Source organism: Prionailurus viverrinus, chromosome B2 (assembly GCF_022837055.1).
Source record: "Prionailurus viverrinus isolate Anna chromosome B2, UM_Priviv_1.0, whole genome shotgun sequence".
Lineage (NCBI taxonomy): Eukaryota > Metazoa > Chordata > Mammalia > Carnivora > Felidae > Prionailurus > Prionailurus viverrinus.
Window position 1 is genome coordinate 115,358,307 of NC_062565.1, and position 12,623 is coordinate 115,370,929.

The 12,623-nt window shown below is 39.6% G+C and overlaps 1 protein-coding gene across 1 annotated transcript in view; it reads right to left on the reverse strand.

Annotated features, from left to right (window-relative positions):
- The window catches only part of SOGA3 (SOGA family member 3), a 61,291-nt gene that overhangs the window by 28,285 nt on the left and 20,383 nt on the right, over positions 1 to 12,623 (reverse strand). The gene's annotated exons all lie outside the window — the stretch shown is intronic.

The window sequence follows — 12,623 nt, forward strand, 5'->3', positions numbered from 1 at the left end:
ACACACAGATACTCATACAAACGTGTAGTATGTAGGGGATGGTTACAGTGAAATGGAGAGGACATGTTCTTTCTAAAGGAGCAGGCTGACTGGGTGACTCACTCGGTTAGGTGTCTCACTTTGATTTCGGCTCAGGTCGGGATCTTGCGGTTTGTGGGATCAAGCCCTGCATCAGGCTCCACGTTGATGGCACAGAGCCTGCTTGGGATTCTCTGTCCCTCGCTCTCTGCCCTTTGCTCTCATGCCCCACTTGCATGCTCTCTCCCTTCTCTCTCTCAAAATAAATACATAAAGTTAAAAAAATAAATAAAGGAGCAGGCTGAGTGGGAATTAGCTCCAGCTGATTGGTACAATACAGGAATGTGGGCTTTTCCTAGAGTAGCTAGGAATCTGGATTTTGTATTGGTTGGCCCTAAATGAAATTCAGACAAACAACACTTTGTAGGTCAAAAAATACATATCTAGTGCCAAATCCTTTCACGGAACAGCAATATATGATCTCTGGTACTCTGTTCCATTTCTCAGCACCAATATAATAAGAAGGGTCCTTCTGTATAAATAATAATCCATATGTATGAATACCTACCATATACCTAATATTGTACTGGATATCCAAATATCAATTAAATAGTACACTTATCAGGAAGCTCAGAATACACCATGGGAGACAGAGAAGCAAACAATTATACTGGTTGGTAAATGCCATGCTTTAGGTTCTGTGAAGCAGGGGCTTTGTCTTAGCGTGGCATCACCACTATTAGGATGGTACTTCATCACATGACAGAAATTGGGAAAAATATTTGCTGAACTAATGAACAAATATAAAATAGGAGGTTGAGAGGTCAAAGAGGAAGATGGGGACATAGAGCGAATATAAAGGCAGGAAAGGCTTCTCAAAAGAGGAGGCTTCATGAAATTTGCAAAGAACTTCAAATTACATTTTTCCCATGTTCCTTTCTAACCCATATCCAGTGTTCAATGTAGGCATATGTTCAGGCCCAGAAAGCAGAGGCTGCATTGCTGCAACTGTTTTCATTCAGTATGAAATTTAAACTACAGAGCCAAATGAGTGGCCTGTGTGCTTATTTCCACTTCTTTACAGAAAGATGCTATGTTGCTTGTATAATCTTAGAAACAAAAGCTGTGGGGACTGATTCGCCATAACCAAAAGTGGTTTACAAACCAATCAGCAAAAACAGTCCCAAGAAAACCCAAGAATATAGCAAGCTGAACTAGGGAATCCTGGAACAGTCTGCGTAGGGGCTACCTACAAAGAAGCACTCAAATTCACTTTATTAAATATTGACTGAATACTTTTATTTTGAATATATTTTTATACATTTATTAGTGCTTACTAATGCACTTCATAAGGTACCTGTGATACAATAATAATAAAACCAGCATGATCACTGCTTATTATGAGGTTCCTAATTTACCTGGTAAATGGTCTTTTCGGTCTGCAATTTACAACAGTGTGATGAAAGCAATGATAATGTAAAGATGATATTAACTGGCATCGACTGAGCACGAATTCATGTCAAACACTTTACATACATTATATCAATTAATTCTTTTTTTTTTTTTAATTTTTTTTTCACCATTTATTTATTTTTTTTGGTACAGAGAGAGACAGAGCATGAACGGGGGAGGGGCAGAGAGAGAGGGAGACACAGAATCCGAAACAGGCTCCAGGCTCTGAGCCATCAGCCCAGAGCCTGATGCGGGGCTCGAACTCACGGACCGCGAGATGGTGACCTGGCTGAAGTCGGACGCTTAACCGACTGCGCCACCCAGGAGCCCCTATCAATTAATTCTTAAAACATCCCTTCAATTTAACAAGCTCTCCAGGTGATCCTGAGGCATGATAAAGTTTGAGAAGCACTGGTCTGAAATCATTGCTTGATAAGTAGCAGAATCAGGTTTTGACCCAAGTCATTTTGATCTTTATTATACTAGATCATAAGGAGAAAGGCTTAAGTCATTCTGGGGAGGAGATGGTGTGGGGAGCTAAGGATAATTTCCAGAAAGAAGTAATATCTTATCTTGAATCTGGAAGAAGAGGAGTAAGCCAGTCAAAGAGAAGAGCGGAAAGGGTAGAGCAACGCCTTCCATGTGGAAAAACCATTTCTGGGAAACAATTCAGTATGTCTGTAACAAAATGTAAGGAGAATAAATGATGGTGATGGCATGAGTCAGATCTTGAAGGATACTGAATAGGGTTGTTTCAAGAAAAAAGCATCCATAATCAGACTGTCACAGAAGAAACATACACACAAAAGTAGAAGTTCCAATGGCCATGAGGTAAAGGGCCATCATACAAGGGAAATGAGGGGAGGTAGGTTCTAATTCTGAGAGCTTTTTGGAGGGGGTCTTTATTTTTCATTCATTCCATAGATATTTGTTGGGTTCTGGCATATAAATGATACTACATAGTTACACAAATATGACTGAGCAATATTTTATTCTCCTCCCCACCAAAGAGCTAACTTTATGATGGTTAAAAGCATGCAGATAATTAACTAAAACAGTAGACAGAATTAACTAAGGGCAATAAATGAAGAACAAAAGATCGAGAGGACAAAGAAGCAGATATGATCCCAGATCTGGAGAAATCAGAGGAAATCATCTAAGATGGCTGATCTTTGAAGGATGTACAAAATGTCAACAAACATAAAACCAAATAAAAGAAGAAGCAAAGAGTCAGGAGAAATAGGTGTGTCTTTATACATTCACTGACTTTCTGACAAAAAGTAATGGATGCAGAGGCACTACAGAGGTGAGGCAGAAGAAGGCACTTACAGGGCTGAGGTCAGCTTGTGGAGCTGAGAAATTTAGACTTTATCCTGTGGGCAATGTTAAAATGAGCCCTCTAAATTAATATAGGAGAAATGCTGAAACCAGGCCACCGTTTCCTAAGAGGCATTTTCTATTTTACTTTTATTTGAATAGCAATCAAGCAAGGTGTCAAACCCACAGCCCTGAAAAAAGATTTCTTCCTGAATAAAGGTACACAGTCTTTAAGGCGCCTCTAGTTCAAGTACCTTTAATAACCACATTTAAATGTTCAATAAATATTTCATCATCTTTTCATATTCCAGCAAGTTTGTATTAACTTTCTGACTCCAATAAAACAAAGATGAGGCTCATCTGGATAGGGAAAGTTGGAGAAATAATGTAAATCCAGTCTCTTTCTTGTGAGTATAAATTTTCATCATCTCCCCCTCGTCATCTGGGCACCTCTTCAGGGAAGCAGTTTGGGATGCTAGAACTAAATCTCACATTTCATCTTTGCTCTCGAAGTAGGCGCTTCCTACTAGAGAAATATGTTGAAAGCATGTCTTGCCCATGTCTTAATTCTTTGCATTCCCTGCCCCAACTAGCCCAAAAGAGACTGCTGTTCTTTTTATCCATGTGAAGGCCAGGAATTCAAGACTTTTTCCCAAAAAGCATGTTTGCACAGCAATTATATAAAATGGGTTGTTTGTGTTCTAAACAAACAATTGTTTGTTTTGAGACTGCCCTTTTTCCTCGGTTGAAATTCGGTCCGCTTCTTAATAGGTAGCATCTTGATGTTCTCAGCGATTAAACAACCTGTCTGAAATGGCACTGAAAGACAGAGTATATATAAAAGTCTCCTATGTATTTGATAAAATTAAAGAGATCTATTTGTACAGTGATGAAATCAAGAAGGAAACCATAACTGTATTAATATCTAGGATTTATGAGCACTAAATGTCTGCTGTGCACATTTCTAATTGCTTAGTATGTAAGTACTCATTTGATCTTGCAACCGTCTTAGGAGTTTGGCACCATTATCTGAAGCACACCAAGGAAAAATCGTCAGCTAGTAAGTGGTTGAATCCCGAGGTAAGTTATCCAGCTTCAGAGCTCTTGTTCTGAACAATGACCTTACAATGTTCCTCCAAAGGAAGAAAAGTACAGGGTTATATTATTTCTGAGCATATTCTTCTCTATGCTATTCCACCACTGCTGCATGGGCTTGGGGCACTAGTTTACATACATTACACACAATCAATATATTTTTCTATTTTTAACATAGGAGTCACCAGAAGTGACATACACACTCATTGATTCTCACAGTTGTCCTATACATATTGCGATTTAGGGCAACATTGGGAAGGAGACATGGGGATTACCAATTTAAGACTGGAGGAAAACTGAAAGAAGCAGGAACTTGGCTCTGCTATGGTCTGAATGTTTACGTACCCCCCCCCCGCCCCGCCCCCATCCAAATTCCTATCTTGAAATCCTCATGTCCAATGTGATGGCATTTGGAGATGGGGCCTTTGGGAGGTGCTTAGGTCATAAGGGGATGGATGGGTCATGGATGGGATTAGTGCCCTTACCAAAAGAGACTCAGAGAGCACCCCAGTCCTTTCTGTCCAGTGAGTATACAAGTCTGCAACCTAGAAGAGGGCCCTCACCTAGCCATGCAGGCATCCTGATATCAGACTTCCAGGATCCAGAACTGTGAGAAATAAATTTCTGTCATTTATAAGCCACCCAGTATGTGGTGCTTTGTTATAGCAGCTGAAATGGACTAAAACAGGCTTCATCCCATTTTGAAGGGGAACAGGAGAGGCTCTAGGAGTCCTCCCTCCTTCCATCCTATTATATCCTGGATGCCTACCAGAGAGTCTGGCAGAGGATAGACTGGCAAGAGTGCCCAGAGATCTTGCTCACATTCTCCACCATCTCCCTTAAAAGGGTGAAGCAGGATCCCAAGCTCTATACGAAGACAGGATCTTGGGGCCCAAAAGGAATGTGGGTGAAAGAAGTGAGCTAGGATTATCTGGTCGTGCCATTCTGTGCAAAGTCTCCCAGCAGTTTTCCACCTCACTCAGTATCAGAGCCATGCTTTACTAAGGCACAGGAGACCTCAATTACACACTGGATTTATCCCGGTAATGTTTTAAAAAGACTTCACCATACTTCAACCAAGACCAATTAAAATATTTCACTGTTGGGGCGCCTGGGTGGCGCAGTCGGTTAAGCGTCCGACTTCAGCCAGGTCACCATCTCGCGGTCCGTGAGTTCGAGCCCCGCGTCAGGCTCTGGGCTGATGGCTCAGAGCCTGGAACCTGTTTCCAATTCTGTGTCTCCCTCTCTCTCTGCCCCCCCCCCCAACCCCGTTCATGCTCTGTCTCTCTCTGTCCCAAAAATAAATAAACGTTGAAAACCAACGCACACATGCACATAGCCACTAACCATACATCACACTCTGCTAACATTTAAAAAAAAAAAATATTTCACTGTTAGGCCCAGGCATTTTTTTTTCCCCAAAGTTCCCATGGTGAGTACAGTGTGCTCTGAGAATCACTGTTCTGCTCCACGCACACCCTCCGTCACCTCCTCCAAACAAGCTCTTCGGCCTCATCTGCAGCCACTCTCCTCCCCTGCTTTCCTTGCTCTAGTGTCACCAACATCCTTGCGGTTCCTCAGACATGCCAAGCATGTTCCAAAGAAGGGCCTTTCCTCTGCCTACAAGCACTCTTCCTTCCTACACTCCCATATCCACCCCAGCAACTCCTTCGGGGTCCCTAATCAGAGTCCTTCCCCAACCATTTCATACAAAACAACAAATAACTCCATACAAAATACCTCCTCTAGTCTCTTGCTCCATGCACTGCTTGTCGTCCTAACCTCGCTTTATTTTTCTCCATAGCTCCTTTCACCATCTGACTTGTGTATCTGATTCATGCCTATCTCCTCATTCTGCAACATGAGCTCCACCCACGCAGGAACTATGTGTTGTTCCTTACAGCTCCGGCTCTTAGAAATATACCTGGAATGAAGTAGTTGCTCAGACAGTATCAACTGAATGCAGAGACGACCACTTAGACCTGGTTTCTTACACACTTGTTTTCGAAGCATTCGAATCCAAGAAGTTGGTAGAAGGTTAAAACAAAGAAATAAAAGTCCAAAGTTCCATTTAAAGCTTATAAAAATAAAACTTTTCAATAGAAAAAACCTAAAGAGCAAAAATGTATGAGCTGAAAAGTATTTAAAATGGGACATACGATATACCTTCACGGCGCTCTAATATTTTTCTTGATTTTTACCAATCCCACTTTCCCCAGTGTCAAAAATTAAGATTTTGGCTCTCAAATTCATTTTGTAAAGGATACCTGATACCAACATTCTTTGGTTTTGTGGCCGATTTTGTGGTTTCTACTCAGCAGCTCCTCTCACACAGTTTGTCTTCTGGTGCTGACCTTCAAAGTCTCCAGAGCCTTGGCTTCAAGCCCAGGTCTCCAAGTTGCTTTCTAAAGTGCCTTCTCTTTGCTCTCACTCATGGAAGGACCAAGTCAATGACTCTCCCACTCTTTCCCTTTTCCTCACCTTGGAGAAACACCAAGGTGAATATTCACCAATATTCACCAATGTGAATATTCTGATGTGAACTAAGTTATTTTCCATGTTATCTAACTCACCAAGGGTTTACAAAAAATAGTCTGGAAATTATCAGCATAAAGGCACCTAACCTTTGGGTTCCAACCACTGTCTATTATACGTTAGACTTAAGACTTACATTAGTGATTAAGGTTTTCCACAGCAAGACTGTTCACAAAACTAGTTGTATTTCTCCCTTTCCTGTAGGCAGTCCATTTGCAATGTGCCCCATTAAGAGGCAGAGTCTCTTTCCGTGGCTCTTCAAACAGGGCTGGACTTGGGACTTGTTTGGAGTAATAAAATATGGCGGGAGTAAAATGTGGTAGGAGAGGTGACGCTGACGCTACCCTCAAGAGATGCTTGCACACTCTGCTCACTGTATCTTGGACACACGCTGCCCCATGTGATAAGCTTGGGTGGAACAGTTTGCTGGACGGAAAGAGTCACATGGCCTAGTTATTCCCACTGACCTGGACGATAGTCAGCAAACTTCCAGAGGCAGAGCCTCTGAGCTGACCGTCAGCTGGCCAAAAGTCAATGCCAGGACCCAACTGAGACCACAATAATCCATATAGAGGACCATAGAATTATGGAAATAAATGGCTGTTGTTTTAAGCCACTAAATTTTGGGATGGTTTGTTACAAAGCAAAAGTGGATACGTTTATCAACTATGTTTCACCACTGGAATTGAAAAAGCCCCAGGTGATATTTATGAAAGAAAAAAAAAATCCCTTATTCAAATTCCAGAAAAGCAAATGGCCCATGTAAAAGGTCAAGAAAAAGAGTAGAAGTGGGTTATCAAACACAGGAACTAATAAAGCTCAATGTACTTTCCTTGTTTTTATTTTTCCCCTGCCTTTGACAATATTTTGATTCCATAAAGTATTTTTTAATAAAACTGAGCTTTAAATAAATTGTTATAAAAGGTCACCTTTCAGTTCTATACTGCAGATGCTTCTTTTAATAAAAGTAGGTGTTCAATTAGCACCAAAGGTGTGATAGGAGTTAAACGCTAATAAAGTTCATCCTAACAGTCAAGTTTATTACACAGTCTGGCTCGGCACATTTCTGAAGTATTTTTTCCATTTGAACTTAGCTTTTATTCTTCCTTTTAAGGAAGAAGTGATGTGTAACATTTACAGTGCTTCCCTAGATCTAGGTTTCTTAAATATATCTGTCAATTCCACTAAAACTAAAGTTTCATCAAATTGTTTGTTCTTTTGTTTGTATAGCTTTCCCAGGCATGGGAAGAAAAATAACTTTAATTTTAAAAGACTTTCTACTTAAGCCAATTTACAGAATAGAAACATAAAGCATTTAAAGGAAGCTGTACCCAGACAATCCTTAATTGTAACGTAAGGATTAGATTTTGCAAATTTCTAATGATTGTTAGTTAAGAAGACCAGAATTCAGAAAAGAACAGAATGGAGAAGAGAGTAAAAGAAAGAAACCATTAATTCATTTATTCCAAGAAACAACGTTGGAAGATTCAGAAAAGGAAACTGATCAACAGTTTAAATCTGGAATTTGTTCCTATAAGATACTAATAAATTTAAAAAGCTGTGCACTTTTCATTCTTAGGAAAGATAGTGATCCCCTTCTGCATGTTGACACAGAGGTACGTGTCACAGAGGTGGAGAGATAGATCTGGCATACAGAAGTGTATATCATGGAGGCGGAGCCCCAGTTCTGCAGGAATAAATCAACCTTCTTCTGCCAGGAGGTTATCTCCTTTTCTATCCTACAAGCCCATTCCTATCTTCCGAGTTATGAAGCTTCCAAACCTTGTGTTTTTCTTGTTGTTGTTGTTCATGTTTTTACCTCCAGTGAATGCCTAAATGAACACTTTTAAAAGCTGGAAAAGCTCCTTTTCTTGCTGTAAAACCTTAAACCAGTGCCAGATTTGTCTTAGTTATTTTATTTTTAAGTAAAAGAATCCACTAAGTTTTCCTTTCCTTGACTCCTTCACCTTTCTCCCTTTGTGCTAAGGTAGATATCTACAGCAGAGGTCAGGTTGACTAGAGAGTTGTATAAATTCTTTATTGCTAGGGAATACTAATGAGTGAACTTTTTAGAGCATGCTAGGAAGCCAGGCTACCAATGAAAGAGAAACATTTGAATCTTTTTGTCTTTTTAAGAATCAGGATTATCTCAGGGCCACATGGCTTTGAATGGCTCTAGAGCTGCACAGTATCTTTCTTTCATGAAAGTCATGGTTTGGTACGAATAATTACTTTGGAACTCTTCTGCTTTTTTCCTAGCATATTGCTTGCTAATAGCGCTTCAATGTTTTTACATTGGAACTCACTTTCCATGATTACTAAGTACAGTGAAATTCAGGTAAGCCAGTAACTTGAAGAGCAAAATATTGAATTTAATCCCAGAAAATTAATTTTGAATTTAATCCCAGAAATATTAGAGAGAGAGAGAGAGAGAGAGAGAGAGAGAGAGAGAGAGATGGAGGTTCATTATTTAATGGGATGTGGTTACTATAGAACCAGAGGAAGTGAACTTGGAAGGAAGTTGGAGTTCATATTGTAATAGTTGGGTCTTATAAAAAACTATTTTATGAAAAATATCCCTTTTAAAAGTTAGGTTTGGACCCAATAAGGGCATCTAGCTGGCTCAGTCGGTAGAGCATGTAACGCTTAATCTCAGGGTTGTGAGTTCAAGCCCACGTTGGGCATAGAACCAATAACTGCTTGTTATCCATTGTGTGCTTCATACCATATGATCAAAACAACTCCTGGATCCTTAGGAAGACTTAGTCTTTGTATTCTCTGAGCTACTGTAGGACCCCCAAGGGGCTCAAGGCTACTGTTGAGAGAGTTTCTTTTTTTTTTTTTAACGTTTATTTATTTTTGAGACAAAGAGAGACAGAGCATGAATGGGGGAGGGTCAGAGAGAGAGGGAGACACAGAATCTGAAACAGGCTCCAGGCTCTGAGCAGTCAGCACAGAGCCCAACGCGGGTCTCGAACTCACGGACCGCGAGATCCTGACCTGAGCCGAAGTCAGACGCTCAACCAACTGAGCCACCCAGGCGCCCCAAGAGAGTTTCTCATATAAGAAACTCCCACATCATTGTAGAAACCCTATTTTGGAGCAGGGTATAGGTTGTTAGTGGGTCTTCCAAATTATGATAGTAAATTGATCCCAAAGTAAGACCAGCTTGCTTTTAAAAAGCAGACAACATAATAATAAATGCTTCTCTGCTATTCGTATCATATATTACACTTGGATAGGAGCCATGCAAATGCCTCAGAAAGTCTCACACAAGCAATAGATTTAAGACACAAAGCTTTCCGAGTTGAGTTTATTTTTTTAAATCTGAAAGCCTGGTTAATCACTTTTGAAATAATATTTGTTAAAAAATTATTTTATGCCTTAAACCCTTAATCCACAATATAGTATACTTACTTAGTATACTTACTAAGCTATGAATATCTTTAGCAAATACAAAGCTTTATATTCACTTCTAATTTGCTATAGCTCATGAATTGATTTCTAAGCACCATTGCATTTGGCACCTAAAATGCATTTAGAAAATTATGGCTCTGTAGTGGTAGCAGGTCTTTATGGCCTTTTTCTATAATGACCCGAAGGGGGGAAACCTGCAGCCAGCATTTATAAGTTGAAATGATGATTTGTCCTCTCTTTTTTTTTTAAATTTTTTTTAACGTTTTATTTATTTTTGAGACAGAGAGAGACAGAGCATGAATGGGAGAGGGGCAGAGAGAGAGAGAGACACAGAATCGGAAACAGGCTCCAGGCTCTGAGCCATCAGCCCAGAGCCCGATGCGGGGCTTGAATTCACGGACCACAAGATCGTGACCTGAGCTGAAGTCGGCCGCTTAACCGACTGAGCCACCCAGGCGCCCCTGTCCTCTCTTTTTTATATGGCGTCTCAATAGCTTCTACCTTATTAATACAGAAGATTTTGTTCAGAATCTTGTGAGAAATATGCAGAAAGTGCATTACAATTGCCACTGAAGTGGCAGGATGCTAAGGGGTGAGTACTTAGGTACTTTAAAATGATTCTTTCTACACATTTAAGATATTTTATGATGAAATTTTAAAGGTCAGAATTCTCCATCATTCCTGAAATGTACTGAAAAAGAACAGATGTAAATTTATGGAATAATTCCTACACTAGGTTAAAAGGTGACAGCCCATAGTTGTGCCTTAAAAATTTTGGAATGAGTTGCCAATTTTTAAAATGTGGACAATTTACATTTTAAAAATCAAGATCTCCAGTTGTGCTTGAAAAATCTGAAGGTCTGGTAAAGTTAGGTCTGATTATGGCATGACATCTTCGGGTTGGAACTAAATACTAAGACATACAATATCCAGTTTGCTCCATCACTCTTAACAAAGCAGCTTCCCTCATTTATATAACCTGCTTGGCCCTCCAGTGGCAGTGGACCTGGACCACTAACGTCACATATGTGAAAGGTGACTAAGAAAAGCAATCTTCCATTCAGCATCCTACAGGAATCCTTTATATACCACCTAGTCTTTTCTTGTGCTTTTCCAGGAGCTGGGCTTCTACAGGTGGCAAGTCACCCAATCCCTTTACAAATGGCTCTGATGGATAAAATGTCTGTATTTTGATCCCAAATCTACTTAAATTAAAAATCACTTAAAGTGATTCAAAGAATAAATCTACCTTTCCTTCTATATTAAATCCCCTCAAACATTAGAAGAGAGTGATCACATGTCAAGTATTTTCTTCTTCAGGTTATACATATTCAGTAAAACCTTGGTGTGCGAGCATAATTCATTCCAGAAACATGCTTGTAATCCAAAGCACTTGTATATCAAAGTGAATTTCAAGAACCATTGGTTCAGTTGTGATCATGTGACGTTTGGCCTCATGTACTACTCGTATTGAAAGACATGGCTCGTTTATCAAGTTAAAATTTATTAGAAATGTTTGCTAGTTGCAGAACACTCGCAGAACAAGTTACTTGTGATCCAAGATTTTACTCTGTGTGTGTCTGTGTGTATGTATCTATGTATGTGTGTATATATATACATACATAAATACTGCATGTATATACATATATATACACACATATATACATGTATATATATATACATATATAAACACACTCTCCAGTTCTTCTTTTTTTCATGTTTTTTTTTTTTTTTTGAGAGAGAGACAGAGTGTGAGCGGGGGAGGGGCAGAGAGAGAGGGAGTCACAGAATCTAAAGTAGGCTCCTGACTCTGAGCTGTCAGCACAGAGCCCCATGTGGGGCTCGAACCCACAAACCACGAGATCATGACCTGAGCCAAAGTTGGACGCTTAACCAACTGAGCCGCCCAGGCGCCCCACTCCCCAGTTCTTTTAAGCATTCATCATATGACATGGTCTCACATATAGCTTTTGGTCAATGAAACTCCCTTCGCCTCTTTTTGTGTAAATAGCTATATTTCTATCCTTTTGTATTTGTGTAAATTAAAAAAAAAATCACATTATAGGACCTCCACATTTATTCATATAAATTTCATCTTATTAATGTGCACTCTCTTATGTTGACATCATTCTGATTGTCTTTGCCTGTATCTTTTTTTTTTTTTAATTTTATTTATTTTTGAGACAGAGAGAGACAGAGCATGAACGGGGGAGGGTCAGAGAGAGGGAGAATCTGAATCTGAAACAGGCTCCAGGCTCTGAGCTGTCAGCACAGAGCCCGACGCAGGGCTCAAACTCACGGACCGCGAGATCATGACCTGAGCCGAAGTCAGCCGCTTAACCAACTGAGCCACCCAGGCGCCCCTGCCTGTATCTTTCTTGATTGCTACTAAGGAGGATTCCACTTAGATATGCTTTAGAGTATAATAGGTATTTATGACATAGTTGAAATAATGTGCAAACAAATGGCATAAGAAGAAAGACTAAGTTTAAAAAAAAGAAGACTGAGTTAATTTCTTTTAACGAATTTATGAAAACATGAAAATATTTATGACTAAAGCATGACAATCACAGTCTTTATAGTCTCTCTGATGTGCCAAGAAAATAAAAATCATGAATAAAGTATGATTACAAGAGTTTTCTCTGCAACTCTTAAATTGATTAAAAGAAAAATCTTGTTTCCATGGTTTAATTCAGTGACAATGAACTATTTCTGGGAACTGGCCCTTTTCCATTTTTAAGGACAGAGAAAGTAAGGGCAGAAGTAATTGGTTTAATAAAAAAAACCAC